Raw genomic sequence first — 17,478 nt, forward strand, 5'->3', positions numbered from 1 at the left:
TGTGTGCCAGTAGGAGGGAGAAAATTTTCCCATTAGGAAGTCCTCAGGAAGTAATCATAGTAATCACAGTGGTGAATATAAGAATGAATAACTAGTCAGATTGTCTTGAATCTTGCATTAGAATGTGAAGGGCAGTCAGGACAATGTGTCCATCACTACAGGTGAGAACCAGAGAATGAAGCACAGAGATTCAAATTGGCACATCTTGGAGAAGAGGACTACTGAGCATTTAAGTGAGTGACATGGAAGGAAAACACAGTTGCATATAATAGGAATTTTAACTATTTTATGAACATGATTAGAAAAAAGCTACTTTCCTCTTCCAGTATATTAAAAATGTTTTAAACAACTTCCTAAAAATTAAAATGACAGACACGAGACTGAGTTTTTTCCAGAAAAGACTTGCTGACAAACATCTCTGCCCTCTGTCATTTCAGCGACTGACCGTGTTCCAATCCATTCTTTCCTGGTGATGCTTGCTCTGCATTCTCCATAATTAATATTTATCTTTAAGGTCAACGGTCCCTAGTTAAGTGAAGATTAATGGCTATGTTGGCTTGTTAACATTTTTTCCCACATTACCTTTGATTTTAATAACCACTCACAGTGAAAACTGGTCATATATACTGCAGATATATACTGAAGCTATACAATGTTTTCTATGACCTTCGCCCAGGGAATAAGAATGAGATGAACTGAAAAAAAAACTGCTGGAGCATAAAAACTTTGATGTGGGAAGTCGTTCTGTATATGTGTTGCTTTTATTGGTTAATGAATAAAGAATCTGCATTGGGCTGTGATGGGGCAGAGTAGAGCTAGGCAGGAAAAACTAAACTGAATGCTAGGAGAAAGAAGGCAGAGCCAGTGAGATGCCATAGAGGCGCTAGAAGGGAAAGATACAAGCCACCAGTTGGAATCTTGCCGGTAGGCCACAAGTCCCGCGGTAAAATATAAAATAATATAAATGTGTTAATTTAATATGTAAGAGATTGCTGGGAATATGCTACAGTGATTGGCCAAGCAGTGATTTAATTGATACGATTTCTGTGTGCTTATTTTAGGAGTCAGGCAGCAAGGAAATGAACAAGCAGCCTCCTACAACAGAACTTCCTGCATACAGAGGGAGAAAGCCATGCTTTTTCCATCAGTTGGAGAATTTTTTTTTTTCCAGCTAAAGTACGTTTAATGCTGAAGTAGATTCAATCATAGCCTGGAGGAGTAGAAAAGTAAAAGTGCAAAGGTAATTGTTCTAATATTGAACTGGATTTTGTTTTCTATAAAAGTAATACAATAACTCAGAAGCAGGCAGCAATCAAAACAGAGACACACAGCATATCAAGTTCCTGAGAATAAGTGACTTTGGGTTCTTAACTCTAAATGACACCTCTTTATTAACACTCTTTCTTTTGCTGAGGCTCATTAAATTTTGTGGAAGTGAGATGGAAAGAGTGAAATACCTGGAAAATGGGGAGTTATATAGCATAGGACACTTGCCCCAATGATGTGCCACCTACTCTGGGCTAGGCCTTCCTACATCAATTAACAAGACAGTACCTCACAAATATTTCCATTGACCAATGTGATCTAAGAAATACCTCAACTGTGGCTCCTTTTACATGTTGTATGTTGGACAAAAAATGATAAGCAATTGATTATGTGGCTATCTGTACAGAATTCACTGGGCAGAGGAATAAGCAGGCACAAATATCCTGAGAAGGAAACAGAATTTTTACTTTCTGAGAAAATCAGGGATGCTTTTGTATCCAGATCACAGAAATGATGTGATTGGTACAAACTTAAGCCAGAAGATGATTGATTGTCAGTGTTTACAATGCTTTGTTCAGCATGGCAAAGAGACCAAGCTTTCTCCATGCATGCAAAAGGATCACTGGGAGGTTTTAAACATACCAAAGACATGCTATGAGGCTTTTAAGAGCAGGTCTGCCATGTTGATTAGAATAAGTACAATCAGTTAGTGAGATGTCTAATCAAGATTTCTTCAATTAGTGTCCAAATAATAGGAATGCAGATCCAAGACATAATTAGATTATAAATGACTTCTCAATACTATGGCCAAAACTATTTGCCTTAGGGTTCGCCTTAGGGAACTAAGAAGTTCTGTGAGCTGGTTGGAAGACCTCAGACTATATGAATGACTGGAATCACCTTTATGTCTAGTATCTACTGTCTTCTGCATTAGTGTATTCTGTCTATGGAAGGACAATATACTACCTCTTCAAAATATGTATACTCTCTAGTGTAAGAGATTATTAATTTTAAAGGGATATTTCTCCTGTCTGGAGCTGTAAAAGTGTTGGTAGATAATCCACCTATATTAGCTTCTGTACTCCTCACAGAGGTGGAAGATTAGTGTAACTGTCAACGATGTGTCTATGAGCCCAGTGATGTGCTTGTGTGTAAATTGAATTCTTTGATTAGAATTTGTGTGATGGAGAATGTTCCATGAGTTTGTTGTCATGGCACTGGACGCAGTGAACTCAAATCTGTTTCAAGCATGAGTGCATATTTCAGGAGGAAGAATATTCTGATGCAATCAAACTCCATTTAGAAAACTGGCTGACTCTTCAGTTGTAGTGCCAGTTGAACAAGAACTGAGTTTTACTGCAGGCAGTGTGAACCCTCAGTGGTCCTGAGATTCAGGCCAGCCTTGGTGAGTGGATATCATGTTGAACTCAATGTGTGGCTTCCAACCTTGCCAAAATGTGGCTTCATTTTTCATGATTGCATTTAAGCCAGCACTGGCATAACTGAGGATAGAAACTAATTAATATACACAGAGGTATTCTGTGCCATCATGCCCTTTTGTCAAGTTCCTCATACCATGTCTTCAGTAGGTATTCAGTGGGATGAAAACATTCTCCTTCTCTCATCTTGAGATACTTCTACATAGATCAGACTTTCTTTGAACAATGATATATTTAAAGCTATGTGTGTTGACATCACTTTAAATCCACTGTGGAATACCCTCTGAAAAGTGGTTATTTATTTTAACTTTTTAGTTAATATCCTAGTTTTATTTCCATTGCTATGCTAAGATATACTGACAAAAAGTGGCTTATAGCAGAAAGAGGTTCACTGAAAATTGAAATTCCAGGTTGAAGTTCATCACTGGGGAGGAGACGCTGAGGAAGGAACTTGGTACAGCTAGACCAATCAGATCCATTAGTCAAGAGCAGAGAGAAATGAATGCACGCATTGTTGTTTGCTTCTGTATAGGTTGATTCCTCCACTCTTCTATAGTTAAAGAGCCTCTGCCTAGGGAATGGAACCATCAACAGCAAACTGGCTTTTCCCACAACAATTAGCTTAATTAAGAGAATATCACAGGAATATGTCCAGAGACCAAATAGATCTAGACACTCTTTCATTGAGAGTCTCTTCCCAGGTTGTATCTACTTGACAAAGTCAACAAAGTTACCTTTTTACTGGTTTTATCCTTTAATAATTTTTTTATATTTTATCTACCATCATTTTAGTAGAAGGACTGGGTAAAAAAACATTTAGATGCAGATTTATGAGTACTTTCCTCAAAAGATGCATACCTTCAAGGAAGGTTTATAAATTGGTTTAAGACAAATAACTACTTGATTCTCCACTGTGGTTTTTCAGATCAGATTTCCTGTTACCAGATAGAAAGGTTTGGGTGTTATATTAATAAAGCAATATGTGTGGGTTATTAGTTACCTTCCATTTTACTGCAATAAATATCCCAACAAAAACAACCTCAGGAATGAAAAGTTTAGTATGGCTCACAGTGGCAAGTGATAGTCTATCGTGATGGGCAAAAGAAGCTTGAGGGAGCAGCTGGCCACATTGAATCCATAATCAGAAAGCAGAAAATGACCAATGTTTACACTCAGATAACTTGCTCGTTTTTCTTCTTTCTGTGTCCTGAGCCCGTGGAATGGTGTCAGTCACATTTAGGATTGATCTACCCCATTCATGAAACCCAGAAAATCTCTCCCAGACATGCACAGAAACTTGTTTCCATTGAGGTGATAAATACTAAATCTCATCAATTGCCAAATAGATTAACCATCACAGGGGTTTCCCAAATCTTTTGTGTCTACAGAATCCACTGCGAATTTGGATCACTGTTATGCCCTTGATCCCCATTCATGTATGTGAATTCAGTACATTAAAGGCCCAAAGGTACAAATGACAAGCTTGCCTCTTGTGCTTAGCTTATGTTATGCTATAGTCTTTGACACAGAGATATTGTCATGGAACTCATTCCAGTTGTGATATCATGTCATTATACCTGATATGTTGAAATTCACATTTTGAGGTGCTTGGGAAGCTCTTGGCCACAGAATGTTGCTCTCCACACTTTCATAAAGGATCCTGACCAGTGCACACCACACAGAAATCAAAAGTAAATCATTTATCTCAAATTTCTTCTAACAATCTTTCTATTGATGATTGAAGTTGAGTTGATGGTTAATAAAAATATTTATAGGATAAAAATCCTTTACTGAAGATAAAAGGGTTTGGAGCCCAATAGAAATCTATTGCTAACATCTAACACATATTCATTATGGTCTATATTATATGATAAATAATTTTATACATGAATTTGTTATTTGAATAGATATTTGACTCTATATAATCCTACTTCCAAGCTGTAAACTATTAAAAAATGATCAGACTTTCATACATTCATGATTAATTATTTTACTACTCAGCAAAAGTTTATAAATGCTAGTTTCTCAAATAGAATGCCCATGTCATTTCCCCACCAAGAGGGATAATGTTATTAATCTAAATAGCTATTGTTCACCATAAATTAGGAGCATTGTCCTGGAGACTGGCTCAGTGACTAAGAGCACTTGCAGTTCTAACAGAGGACCCTGGTTCAGTTTCCCCCATCCATATGGTAGCTCACAACTGTCTGTAATTCCAGTTATTATGAATCCAATACTGTCTTTGGGCCTCTAAGTATTGCATGCGAATATACACATATATACATGCCAGCACATATGCATACACAAAATAAAAATAAGTAAATCTTTAAACAATAATTATATTATCCAATGTCTTGCATAACAGAGCTGTGGGGTCTAGCACACACGCACACATATAGTAGTGTGTGTGTGTCACAACAATTACATATTTGACAGCAAATCTCCAAATCTCCATGGTCCGTAAGTGGTTATACTTAAATAATCAACTGATTTGGGGGGATTTGGCACTTTTGGACTCTGAGCTACTAGAATGTCTTATTTAATGGGAGGATCACTAAAAATTAAGATACGCCTGGAATTTTACAAGCAAAATTAATCAGCCTCATCCATATGACTACATTAACTATCCACTCTGCTGTTCACAGTTGATTTTGATATTGATGGATGAACCATTTGATATAGTAGATCTCTATGTATTGTGGAATGAATTTATAGATTAAATAAGTAAGAGTGTCCTCAACATTTTACAGTACAACTCTTACTTACAATGTTTATTTGAGAGAATTTGAGACAAATCAGTCTTCTTTGATTAACCTCTTTAGAGAAGGATTTTGTCTTTTTTGTCTTCAAAATGCACACTGATTGAGTCATCAATCAAAAGAATACTTTCAAAGCTGCACCTTTTCATATGCCCAGAATCACAGCAAATGTACCAATGACCATTTAGTTTTAGATCCGTTAGTTAATTATTTTTTTCTGTGTAATTATTCAATAATTTCTGAATTGACCCCTGGTGCCTTGATTTTTGACTTCTTATGTATTGCAATAGTGTATCTTCTGCAGTGTTCAGAAAACAAAATTCATGGCACTTACTGAATCTTCTGGAACATGTATACTCTGCTCCGTTGCAACGTTTAAGCCTCAAGTCCTCACATATCCAAGTGACCTGCCTCACTACAGGGAGAAAGTCAAAGGAAGGCAATGCACACCTGTGCCTTTCAGTCATTATTCTGTTGGCTAGAGAAAGGACCCATTGAGAACAAGCTTTTTGACTGTTCCTTCATAAAGCTTCACACACTAAAGGCATTTCTCCATCCCCAGCAACTGTGACTAGAGAAAAGGACTATGACTCTATCCACTAATAACATTGATAACTGTGGCTAAAGAGAACAGGATGAGTATGCAGGCCAGACCTCAATAGAGCTTAGATTTGCTGAGCTGGGTTTAGAATCTGTTAGCATACACATGATAATCTCAGGCAGTGCTAAAAATGGCTGGTGTGATACTGGGTGGGGATGAGACACTTTATGTCTTAACAATACCTATGTAAATTCCAGATGCTATAAAAACAGAAATGGTTTTAACTGTGGTCTTGGTCCATTCCACAGCATGGGAGAAACCAGAGAACATCAGCACTGATAGAAACTGGTAAGAAACTCGTTTCTGTCATTTGTGTCATCACTTTCTATTACAAAAATGAAATAAAAAATAAACTGTGTGTTATGATATTACTGTTATCAAAATGAAAAACTTCCTTAATACATCTTTTAATGTCAATAATAAAGTAACAAAGAAGAAAAAAGGGCTTCCCCTAAATTTGTGCAATACAAAAACAATTAAGATAAATTAAAGATGTGGTAGGCAGGCGGTTCTCTGTAAGTTAGAGGCCTGGTATACAATGTGAGTTCCAGGACTGTTGCTCAGAGAAACCCTGTCTAAAAAAATAGACAACAAGTTGAAAATATCTCAAAACATAAAAATATGACCTAGGAGATATATTTATAAAAGAAGTTGCAGGTGACTGATAGGTAATTTTGATAAAGGAAGTTTAACCTCAAGAATGAAATTACTTCTGAAAGATATCATCTGTTGCAACTTGTATAATAGTAGAGTTTAATGATCATCTCCAGTGAACTAAGAATTATCAAGGACAGATGAGAATATAAACTAATGTTGCATATTGGAAGTCAAAGAAGACATATGCATTACAATATTTTGCCTAGAGTTTTCAATTTTAGCATTAACAGAGTTGTTAATATTGGCATACATACAATTATATTAAGAAAGAATAATTGATTTTTCAAATTATTAATAACCCCTAAAAACCATAAATGTCTAATACTATGAAAATCATTTAGTCATTATTTTAATTTATGCTCCATTTTCGAATGCTTCTGAAATTAATATTAGGGACTGTAGGAAGGGTAATATTGTTGATTAATCTATACTAAATGAATTATGTGGGAAACATATATTCATTAGTTATTCTCCAGTGAAATTCTCAACAAAAGAGTTGGAGGGATGATTTAGTAGTTAAGAGAATTTGCTGCTCTTGCAGAGGACCTAAGTTTATACCTAGAATCTAACAACTGTAACTCCAGTTTTTCATGGATGCCTCTTCTGGCTTCCATGGATCAGGAACACACACAGTTCACAGATATACATACAGACAAAGCACTGCATGCACATAAAACAAAAATAGAGAAATCTTTAAAAATATTAATTTCTTCAAGTTAAAAACTCCCTGATGCATTATCTCATTCAAAATTGTAAGGCCTATAACGAAAGTTTCACTTCTTCCTTTCCAATTCGAATCCCCTTGATCCCCTTATGTTGTCTTATTGCTATTGCTAGAACTTCAAGCACTATATTGAAGAGGTATGGTGAGAGTGGACAGCCTTGCCGTGTTCCTGAGTTTAATGGGATGGCTTTGAGTTTCTCTCCATTTAATTTGATGTTAGCTGTCGGCTTGCTGTATATAGCTTTTATTATATTTAGGTATGACCCTTGTATCCCTAATCTCTCCAATACTTTTATCATAAAGGGATGTTGAATTTTGTCAAATGCTTTTTCAGCATCTAATGAGATGACCATATGGTTTTTTTCTTTCAGTTTATTTATATGATGGATTACATTGATAGATTTTCGTATGTTGAACCAGCCCTGCATCTCTGGGATGAAGCCTACTTGATCATAATGGATAATTTTCCTAATGTGTTCTTGGATTCGGTTTGCCAATATTTTGTTGAGGGTTTTTGCATCGATGTTCATGAGTGAGATTGGTCTATAATTCTATTTCTTGGTTGAATCTTTGTGTGGTTTTGGTATCAGAGTAACTGTAGCTTCATAAAAGGAATTTGGCATGCTGAAGGTTAATATTATAAATGCTGTTAAGATTATATTTAGGAATGCATATATATATATATATATATATATATATATATATATATATATACATATTATAACAATTAACAAGAAAAGAACCCATGTCTTTGTAAAAGAACAAGGAGGGTTATATGGGAAAGTTTGGAGAAAGGAAAGTGAGAAATGATATAATTATTTTATAGCCTCAAAAATAATAGAAGAAAACTTGTTTATCTGAAATAGGGCTTGGATTAGTAAGTAAATGTGTAATAACTTATCAGCTGTTGAACGTAAGAACTTAGTTTCATTACTCTCCATTAGCATGAGGCATAATGTCCTGTATCCCATGACATTTAGCTAAATGATTAATTTTATTGCTACTTTTTCATGATAATAAGACTCCAGGATTTGAAAAACATTTGAATTTATGATTTATTATACATTTGGATTCTAATAAATGTTAAGACAAAATAAAAAAAAAAGGAATTTGGCAGTGCTTCTTCTGTTTCTCTATTGTGAAATACATTAAGGAGTATAGGTATTAGGTCTTCTTGGAAGTTCTGGTAGAATTCCGCATTGAAACCATCTGGTCCTGGGCTTTTTTTGGTAGGGAGGTTTTTGATAACCTCTTCTAATTCTTCGCGACTAACAGGAACCTGGAATCAACCTAGATGCCCTTCAATGGAAGAATGGATGAAGAAAGTGTGGAATTACATTAGAGTACTATGCTGCGGTAAAAAACAATGACTTCTCGAATTTTGCATGCAAATGGATGGAAATAGAAAACACTATCCTGAGTGAGGTAACCCAGACCCAAAAAGATGAATATGGGATGTACTCACTCATAATTGGTTTCTAGCCATAAATAAGGGACACGGAGCCTACAATTGGTGATCCTAAAGAAGCTAAGTAAGAAGGTGAACCAAAGGAAAAACATATAGTTATCTTCTTGGCTATGGGAAGTAGACAAAGTTGCCGGGGAGAAAATTGAGATCTTGGGGGTGGGGTGGGATGGGGGTAAGGGGAGATGGGGAGAGAAAAGGGAGAAGGGGAGGAAAGGGGGAACTTGTGGAAAAAGGAGGATTGGGATAAAGGAAGGTTGGATAGGGGAGCACGGAAGCACAATTCTTAGTTAAGAGAGCCACCTTAGGGTTGGCAAGAGATTTGAACCTAGAGTGGCTCCCAGATGCCCAAGCCGAGGTCCCCAGTTAATTCCTTGGGCAGCTGGGGATAGGGAACCTGAAATGACCCTATCCTATAGCAATACTGACGAATATCTTGCATATCATCATAGAACCTTCATCTGGTGATGGATGGAGATAGAGACAGAGACCCACACTGGAGCACTGGACTGAGCTCCCAAGGTCCCAATGAGGAGCAGAAGGAGGGAGAACAAGAGCAAAGAAGTCGGGACCACGAGGGGTGCACCCACCCACTGAGACAGTGGGGCTGATCTATTTGGAGCTCACCAAGGCCAGCTGGACTGTGACTGAAAAAGCATGGGACAAAACTGGACTCTCTGAACCTGGCGAACAATGAGAGCTGATGAGACGCCAAGGACAATGGCAAGGGGTTTTGATCCTACGTAATGTGCTGGATTTGTGGGAGCCTAGCCAGTTTGGATGTTCACCTTCCTAGATATGGACAGATGGGGGAGGACCTAGGACTTACCACAGGGCAGGGAACCCTGACTGCTCTTTGGACTGGAGAGGGAGGGGGAAAGGAGTGGGGGGAGGGGGAGAAGGGTGGGGGGAGGGGGTGAAGGGTGGAAGGAGGGGGAGAAGGGTGGGAGGAGGGGGAGGGAAATGGGAGGCTGGGAGGAGGTGGAAACTTGTTTTTTCTTTCTCATTTTCTCAATAAAATAAGATTTTAAAAAATTGTAAGGCCTAAACACATATATGTATACATGCACACACATACATGTGACATAAAAAGGCTGTAAATTTTAGAGGGAGGTGAAGGAACAGGGAGTGATTGAGGGGTAGTTGAGAATGAAATAATATAGTACTCATAAGTGATATCCTCAAAACTTAAAAAATGAACATTAAATAAACTATTTCAGATACTAGCTAATGATAAAATGAATACTGAATTAATGAAAGGGAGTTTAAATTTCCAAAATGAAATAAGAAATTTCTGTGTGATATGATAGAATAGAGATTATATACAGTTTTGAAATTGTGTATTTGATTCATCTTTACTTGTCAAACTGTCAGTATAGAAAGACATGAACAGTATTTGTTCATAAGTATAAACATAAATTTCTGCTCCATCAAATTACAATTTCTACGGTTAGCCACATCATAGTTAATATTGTCTTTCATGGAAAGTAAATTCAAAATAACTCTTGTAATCAAGATGTTGATTACCCTAGTTTCATTTCTGCTTATATGATAAAAATATGCAGACAAAAAGCAACACTGGAGGAAGTGTTCTCTGATTTTTTTTTAACCTACTCACTGTTCTAATTAACACTTCATCATTTGTGCAGGGAATCAGGGCAGAAACCACAGAGCTAGTCACAGGACATTCACAGTCATGAGCAAAGAGAAACAAATTTGTGGATGCTCCCTTGCTCTCTGCCCTATGCTCAGCTTGATTTCTCTATTCGTGTAGAGTTCAGGACTCTGTGCTTAAGGAACAGTGCCACTCACAGTGGGCTGGGTCTATCGCTGACAAAATTTAACTTAATGAATACTTCCTCCATACACCTGTCCACAGACCAATCCACACTGAAAGTCTCTTTCCCAAGTGACTCTTGGTATTGACATTTAAATCTAACAATCACACTGATACTTTTAAAAATAAAATATGAACAAAAATTTATAGGAAGATGTAAAATTGAAAGAAATTAATGAAAATAACAGAGTCAAGATTTTTCTCCAAAGGATTACTGTTATTTTTACACTAAACAATGATGTGTAGTAAAACCTAGGGAATAGTAATAATCATGGTTCCTAGCACACATTATAAAGTGGCAGTAAGATCACGAACTATTTCAATAGATTTGCAGTTTTGCACTATTGAGAAAAATTGAAGCTTTACAAAGTTTTAGTTTACTCAGAGAGAACTTATTCTTTTTAGTCCTCATAGTAATAGAAAAACATTCTCATTTACAAGTCATTAGAAAAATGTGCAAAATTAAAAATTTGTAGTTAATGTAAAAATATTGTGAATAGCAAGAATCACTAACACAGAGAGATGACTTCAGAATAAAAATGTGTAAGCATAATAATAAAAAATTATACACATAGGAACACTAATATAAAATAAGTAATATAGGAAAATAACAAGAGACAAATAATTTATGAAAAAGAATATACAATTAACTTAAAAGTTCTTATATTATTCAATATATATTTATGTGAATTGTATATTTAGCACATGTACAAATATGTTATGTTTATACAATATAAAATTCATAATAAGCTTATTAAACAATTGAATAGATCACTTAAAATCAAGCAAAATTGGCTGCCCTATGAAAGATGACTTCATATCCTATGAAATTATTGACCCATAGACACTTGTATTAAGCCTTTTACTACATGATAAGAAACTTTGAGAATACATGCAAAAATACACAGACACAGACCAATGTTAGACAACTAGACAGAAATGACTGATGGGAAATGTGCAAAATATTACGAGGACTTCCCGATTTTTATATCTCAAATGCACTTATTCAGAATATATTATGCAAATATACTTGCCTCCAATAAATTATTGCAAATAATACATTTTCTTGCTTTATGTACATACTTAGAAAAATTAACATTGAAAATATCTTAGTCACTGAGGAAATCCCAAGCCATAAAATCCTGGATTTAAAACTTCTGTCATTGATTTTTTTTTTCACTTAGTAGACATCTACCTAAGCTGCAATAAGGAGAGAGAGTATGATTTTTACTCTGGGGAATAAATTTGCTAAGAATTTGTAAGAATTGTTGAATAAATCATAACTGAATGAGGAATTTGAACAAGTTGAAGGTTTATAAATCTCTATGGATCAAATTACTAAACAAAACTGTAGAGTACAAATTCAAAAGAATTTTTGATAATTGTTAATAAGGATAACATTTCTTAAAACTGAAGGGATTTTTAATGCAATGCTTATAATTAATTGGCTTTTTAGAATTAAACAGAAAATAAAGCCAAGAATCACACAAAATAAATGAAAAATTAAATAATTATTAATTGTAATAAAATCTAGTTAGCATGAAATTTATTTATTCAATTCTTGAAAAAAAATAATTGTTATCATAAGCATCTGATTTTATTGAATAACATGAATAAAGCAGACAAACTTAGGTAAGATAATTCACCAGAAAGGAATACAAAATGTGAAAACTTGCCTGTAAATAGAGGATCTATTAACACAGACAGAAAAGTCATTTAAAAATATAATGTAAAAATGTAATATAAAATATTGGTTTCAAAATCAAAATGCAATAAACCATTATGAAGAAACTTTTAACTTTAAGATATTAAGTAGCAGGTGGAATGATTTATTAACTAATAATAAGAGTGGGTGTATAATAATTCTAGAAACAGAATGAGTTTTTCAAAAACTAAACAGAAAAGAGATATCTCATAAAATGGTTTTAATATAAGGTTTATAAAAATTAATTTCTATCTGAGTGTTGAAGAATTTTCAATATATTAAGAAGCTCTCAAATTATTTCACCAATGCAGAGTAATATGAAAAAGAATGCTAATAACAGAGGGATTTTATAAGCAGCTATAAATACTGTTGGATCTGTATATTCACAAATCCCAGTGTAGAATAATAACTCAATAGTTAAGCGCACTTGCTGCTGTTCCAGAGGACATGGTTCTATTTCCAGCACCCAAATGGAAATGCACAGCATTCTGTAACCTTGTTCCAGAGGTTCCAACAACTCCTGTTGTCTTTGAGTACTGCACACATGCAGTGTACAAAATACACTCATCTACATACAAACATATACACATAAAATAAGGAAATATTTTTCTAAGTTCCCAAATATATTAATATTGAAATCCTTATTTCATCAAAAGGGAGAATTATTGTGAGGATGCAATGGTTCACTAGTATAAAATACCTTAGTATTACATGATTTAGATCATATAAGAAAAGAGAAATATTGCCTATTTGTCTATATTACCTTATCGTTAGTGTCTATATTAATATGTATATTGTATTTCTTTAATAGTCATCATATTGTCTCTTCATCATAAAGTACTGAAAGGAAAAAAAAATTTCTCTAACCTATCAAACGTGTTACTCATTGCCAATCTTCTAGGTAGTCAGCTTATGTAGATTAATTCATTCCCAAGTCTAATTGTGATGTGTGTGCCTAATGCCCACAAGTAAGAAAGGGCACAGAGCAAATACAACACATGTAGGGAAGCAGCACGAGGCACGTGAAGACGAATGCTTTAATTCTAGAAACAACATTGTGCCACTCACGTGATTAACATGCCAGAGAGATGTAATGGAATTCAATATTCATTACTGTAGAAAGAGTTTAGAAAATCCCACTGATTAATATATGATGGGTTATCACGAATCAAAGGAAGACTCATTATGTGTACAGAAATATAGTAAAATGTATATTTGTACTTACATAAATATCTTGAGAATAATCTTTTCATACATAGTATTTATATATATATATTATACGCACAAATAAATGTTATTTTAAAAACCTCAGACATTGTGAGTCAAAGTTATTGCTATTTATAGATAATTTTATAGTGTTTATATTTTAAAATTTAAGTACAAGATATTCAAAGTATATAGATAATGAAACACCTTCTTACTACAAAATAAAATAGATGCTGATTTTTCTGAGAGATGGAAAGGAACATGTAGGGAGGAAATGGGAGGAGTAGAGTGAGGGGAAACTGAAATCAGGATGCATTGAGAAATACTACTTCAAGAAAAGGAAAAAAGTGGAAAAATAAAATAGCAAAAAATGAAAATCCTGATAACTTAAAATGCAATAAGCATTAACAATTGATTAACATAATATCCAAAATGCATCTGTCACTATAATGTGTCTCTCTATAAATTTACCTGCTGTTTTTAATAAAATCTTTTTTCTGATCCTGCAATAAATAAATAAATAAATAAATAAATAAAATAGAGGGAAAAATGAATGGATTTATATGAATGAAATCAAGGCTCAACTTCTGATTCACAGTGGAGCCACTTCCAACCTCCTATCAGTTAGTTGAAATTGACTTGTTTATTATATATGTTGTTAGCATTTTCCTACATGTAGATGTAGCTATTGACAACAAAAATTGTGTTAGAGTTTCTATAAATTAGATTAATATATTTATTATATATTTATAATTTTGTGTAAAATTTTACAAAAGTACCTTTTAAAAGTTTATTTGCATTGTGATAGGGAGTTAATTTCTTGACTTTAAACACTATATTTTATCATGTCATGTGTTAGGAACTGTGAATAAAAATTCTTTCCCCCTCAAATAAGGAAGACGTCAACAGACTAATGAACATTTCTCAAGTTCATCTTAGAATCAGTAAGTTTATTGGGGTTAAAGATCTGTGCACAGATTCCCCCACTGGATGCTCTTCAAAGAAAAGTCCTAGCTGGAATCACTTTTTAACTACATCTCCCTGGTCAGAAGCAAGTGATGGCCTGAGTCTCAGAGGGTAGTTTTTATGGCCCTCTTTCATTAAATTACTGTAGTTCTAGCTATCTACTTTTTTTGTGTTCATTTTGTTGCAATAATGATGGAGGCAAGGCCTCCCACAGTTCATCATGACTTCAAGATTTCCATGGTCATGTAAAGTCAAGACGAAACAGTTATGCTACTTGGGAATATAACATGTAGTATATACTAGTCTTATGAATAACAAACAACTTTATATGATCAATATGATGTGGTTTTGGAACATTTAGAACTCTGTGTGTATGTGCGTGTGCATGCATGTGTGTGTGTCTGTGTGTGTAAGATACACACAGGTGTGTATGTATGTATTGTGTTTATGTATGTGTATAATATGTCATCTTTTTACAGGAAAAAGACCGTGTCGGACAGTGGATTTTGATAATTAAGACTTGGGATTGCCATATTCCTACAATTTCAAAGTTATTTTCTATGTGACTGTATCCTGGTTTTTCTACTGCAAGATTTCTGTTACTATACAATAGATTTATGCTCAATAATTTTTGTTTACGTTTTATTTCCAAATTGGTATTAAAATTGTGCTTATGACCTGTAGAGGTGGCTCAGTAGCTATATCCTTGCTACACCAACAGTAGGTACAAAATTCAGATCCCAACCACCAATATCTTGCTCCTGGGATCAACTAAGTTTGCCTGTAATTACAGGTTTCAAAGGCAAAGTTAGTTGATCCCAGGAACAAGATATCTAGAATACTAGTTGAATCAGTGAGAGATCCTGCATCACTGAAGAAGGTGGAAGAGTAATGAAGGAAGAGTCTGGTGATTTTATCAACTAGGGGCTATAACATTCATATACACATATCTGTCTATGCATCTGTGAACATGTATACACACGTATGCATACACATCACACATAAATATACATGAAAAGAAGAAACAAATTGTGTTTCAATTCCTCAGGTCTGTTGTTATGTGGCTATATTATTTCATTTCAATTATTACGTTTGCACATTATTTTCTCAAAGATGTCAGCATCTTGGGAAAATATTACCCTTAACAAATTCACTCACTTCCTCCTATTTTTATTTGTAGTGCCTGTATCTCATTGTCTGTCATCTTTTACTCTCTTGTTTTTAGCATTTTGTTTCATTCTTCATAATCCCTATATGAAATGGAAGGCCTTTCAGAGTTACAAAAATGAAATTTGTTATATATACCATTTACCGAGCTTTGATTATATGTACAATATTTAGATATTACTATATTATTTGGAAGAAACATGTATGTTGAAAAGCCCCAATAGGAATGGCATAATTGAACATGAACAAAAATTTTGCCATTTTCTCCTTCCACAGAGCTGTCGCTCTGTAAATCCAGTACTCTCCAGAGTTAAACACTGTCCAACCTGAAACTACCTCATTTGCATGGAATTGGAAGTCAATATAAGACAAAATTCTGCTGCCGAGGTTGTCATTTGTTAACCAGTTCCTCCTGAAATCCTTAAGAACATATCTGTTAGAAGAGAAAATGAGTTTAGCTTTGTGTAGTGAGCTTGCAGTAGGCAAAACAAATGTAAAAAAGAAATAAAGGAGAGCTCTCTGAAGAACAGAAACAAGAGATGAACGATGCTTTTGAGCTATTGATACAGACAAAGACAAAGCAAGAGACTATGATAATGAAAGGAGGCAAAGAAAGACTTAGGTTTTAATGTTTAAAAACTAGCTGATGTAACAGAGAACCACAGGCAAAATCACCTTTGAAGATTTTAATGAAGTTATGACAGACTTGTTATCATGAGATCTACATGAAGAGCTACTGAAAGAATTTAAAATGCTAAGTGATGATGATTCAGGTAAAATAAGCTTAAGGATGTGATGTGATGACAGAGAGTTGGATAAAAATGGAGTGATGAGGAAACTTGGGCAATGAAAGAAGAACCTGATAATGATGGTGTTGGAGAAGTAACTCAAGAGGTTTTTGTTATTATTATGACTGGTGATATATAAAGCAATACAAGAAGCAACAACAAAATGTTGCAGCTACGATTTACATTCTAGTTTTGTGCTTTGATTCCGGTCAAAAAATTCAACTTATTTATTTTTCCAAAGGAACTAAATTACAAAGATATATATATATATATATATATATATATATATATATATATATATATATATATATATATATATATTTACTGCTAAGTTCCATTTTATGAACAGTGTTGGTAGACTTAACATTTTTAGTTTTATGCTTATAGTAAAGATGTATACAAAGTATTGAAAAATTAAATCATGTGGTGTACATTATTTGGAGATTTTAAAGTTAGCATTAGCTAGCACTTTTATTTTAATGGAAATGTTTAGCAAATTTTCATAATAAAGTTTTTACTTTATTAGTATCTTACTATTTGGTAAGTTTTCTATTTTCACTGATTTATGATATCTGTTAACACTTGATAGAAAATTTCTAGTTGCTTGACGCTTTGTTTTGTATTTGAAACAAAAATCATAAAAAAACAAATGACAATATTATAGAACATTTTCCTATCCACCTAAGGGTTCATCAAGTTTGGCATTTTGTGTGTGCTTCAAGACATAAGATTTGGTATTGACCTAATTTCTTCCTTGGGAGTTCAGTAATTCATTTTGAAGAGAATAAGTGCTATACATATAGACCCATCTTTCTTATGTGTTATATTCTAGAAATCTGGTTTTGTAGTAGAAAGTTGAGCTTGAATATTTACTAATTAAACTGGATGAATACAGTTT

The 17,478-nt window shown here is 34.2% G+C and overlaps 1 pseudogene; it reads left to right on the plus strand.

The window, feature by feature from the left end:
• The first annotated feature begins 16,240 nt into the window (after positions 1-16,240).
• On the plus strand, positions 16,241-16,719 carry LOC142855559 (centrin-3 pseudogene; annotated as a pseudogene).
• Positions 16,720-17,478: the final 759 nt, after the last annotated feature.

Source organism: Microtus pennsylvanicus, chromosome 8, assembly GCF_037038515.1.
Source record: "Microtus pennsylvanicus isolate mMicPen1 chromosome 8, mMicPen1.hap1, whole genome shotgun sequence".
Taxonomy (NCBI): domain Eukaryota; kingdom Metazoa; phylum Chordata; class Mammalia; order Rodentia; family Cricetidae; genus Microtus; species Microtus pennsylvanicus.